General features: G+C 64.3%; 1 pseudogene; it reads left to right on the top strand.

The window, feature by feature from the left end:
* The window catches only part of LOC124730412, a 7962-nt pseudogene that overhangs the window by 3025 nt on the left and 2437 nt on the right, over positions 1 to 2500 (top strand).

Below are 2500 nucleotides of genomic sequence, written 5' to 3'. Positions count from 1 at the left end.
TCTTAGCCTCTCCTCTCCTGCGGTCTTCTCCCCTTCTCGTGGGCCCGCTGATTTTCGCAGAGTGGAAGACCGCACCAGGGGCTTGGGGGGGTTACCAGCCCCCCCTCGCACTATCCCTTTGTTAGTTGGGGGCAGTATTCAGAGAAAAAGTGGTGGCCCTTCCGCTGAAGGTGCCACCCCAACTTCCCCAGCACCTAGCCGGCCAACCGGCCGTGCCGAAAATTTTGTAACTTTTGCAGCTATGTATACCTGTAGTGAGTGCCACCGCAGCTTCACCACCAAGAACGGTCTCGGGGTCCATCGCCGCCGCCAACACCTTGCGGCCGCCAACGCGGAGATCGTCACGGAGAGGCATCGCGCGAGGTGGACGGAGGAAGAAGTCCTGTCGCTCGCCAAGGCAGAGGCCGAACTGTTCCTCGAGAGGGACGCCCGGTTCTTCTTTGTAAATCAAGAACTCATCAGGATGTTCCCCGACCGAACGCTTGAGGCAATCAAGTGCCGACGGCGGCAAGCTGCCCACAAGCAGCTTGTCCGCCAATTCATGGAGGCGCTTGAGATCGGTCGGGGGGAAGAGCCGGCGTCCCGCCGGGGAGCAGCGAGCCCGCTGCCTGACGCGGGCGAGGCCGCTGCGCCGCCCGTCGACGCAGCCGAGGACTTCGCGGCCGACACCACCGGGCCGCCGCCGGAGGGGCCGACTGACGCCGCCATCTGGGAGCATCTGGCGGGGCTACCCGCTTCCGCCCAGCGTTTCTCTGCCCTGGATCGTGTCATAGGTCTGGGGCGGGGCACGCCGCCCGATGTCATCCTGGGCATGCTCCCGGATGCCCTTGCGTCGGTCGGGTCCAGAGGGGAGAGATCGATCACCAGGACACAGCGGCCGCGCCAACCATCGAAGCGGCCGCCTGCCGCGCCGCCGACGCAGAAGCGCAAGCGGCGCCGCTGGGAGTACGCGAGAACGCAGGATGCCTTCCGACGGTCGCGTGCACGTTGCGTGCGCGGCCTCTTGGATGGCACCCTGCTCCAGCCGCCACCTGCCATCCCTGGTCTGCTGGACTTCTGGGCGGACCTCTTCACCAAGAAGCCCATCTCCACCGCGGGCTTCATTCGTGACCGCCTCCTCCCGCACTCAGAGCCTGTCGCTCTTGAGTGCATATGGGGGCCGGTCACACATGAGGAGGTCGCCGCCGCGTTGCCGCCCAGGGGATCAGCAGCCGGGCCGGACGGCCTTACCCCAGCGGAGTTGCGGCGCCTGCCGCACGAAGTCCTGGTGAAAGTGATGAATCTCTTCCTTCTGGCCCGCGCCCTTCCGGAACGCCTGCTTCGCGCGCGGACGTCCCTTCTCCCGAAAACGGCTGCACCAACATCCCCCGCTGACTTTCGCCCCATTACGGTCTGCTCGGTGTTGGCGCGGACCTTTCACAAGGTTCTCGCGTCACGCCTGATGCGCGCATGTGCTGTGGACGAACGTCAGCGGGCATTCATCCCTCGGGATGGGATGTTGGAAAATACCTTCATCTTGGACACTGCTCTCACCGACGCAGTTCGCTCCTGCCGCTCTGTCTTTGTGGCGTCGATCGACGTATCTAAGGCATTCGATTCAGTAGATCATGCTGCCCTTCGCCCCGTGCTGAAGGCGCATGGCCTGCCGGATTGCTTTGTCGAGTATGTCGAGCGGTGCTACGAGGGCAGCACGACAGTGATAGCGGACGGCGCCGGCGTGGGCGTGTCTGTGCAGCCAGCACGGGGCGTTCGCCAGGGCGATCCCCTCTCCCCCCTCCTGTTCAACTTTGCGGTGGACTACGTTTTAGGCCAACTGCCCTCCCACATCGGAGCTCGGATCCTCGGTCGCAGAGTCAACGCTGCGGCCTTTGCAGATGACGTCTTGCTGTTTGCAGCGACCCCGAGGGGCTTGCAGTCCCTCATCGACGCAGCTACCGCAGCCCTCGCCCACCTGGGGCTGCAGATCAACGCCCGGAAGTGTTTCACCCTCGCCTTAGTCGCGTCAGGGCGCGAGAAGAAGGTGAAGGTGGACAGCAATGTCACCTTCACAGCAGGCAATACCACCATGCCTGCCCTGCGTGTGGGTGAAACCTTCCGGTACCTGGGGCTGCAATTTTCCACGGCGGGTCGCTGTGTCTTCAATCCACGTAGCCACCTGGTGGAGCAGCTTGACGTCATCTCCCGAGCTCCGCTGAAGCCGCAACAGCGCCTCCACGCTCTCACCAACGTACTTCTCCCTGGCCTGTACCACGGGCTGGCCCTCAGCCGCACCCGGGTGGGTGCATTGAAGTCGGCCGACGTTACCATCCGGGCCGCCGTCAGGAGATGGTTCCGCCTTCCGGCGGACACCCCCCTGGGATACTTCCACGCTCCTGTTGCCCAGGGGGGCCTCGGCATTCCATCTTGCCGATGGATGGGTCCGACCCTCCGTCGGTCCCGTCTCCTGGCGCTGAAGAAGATAGGGCCAGCCTGCGACGGTGCAGGCATGGATGAGGTGCAG

Source organism: Schistocerca piceifrons, unplaced genomic scaffold, assembly GCF_021461385.2.
Source record: "Schistocerca piceifrons isolate TAMUIC-IGC-003096 unplaced genomic scaffold, iqSchPice1.1 HiC_scaffold_1240, whole genome shotgun sequence".
NCBI classification, from domain to species: Eukaryota; Metazoa; Arthropoda; class Insecta; order Orthoptera; family Acrididae; genus Schistocerca; species Schistocerca piceifrons.
This window is presented reverse-complemented; position numbering and strand designations above follow the sequence as displayed.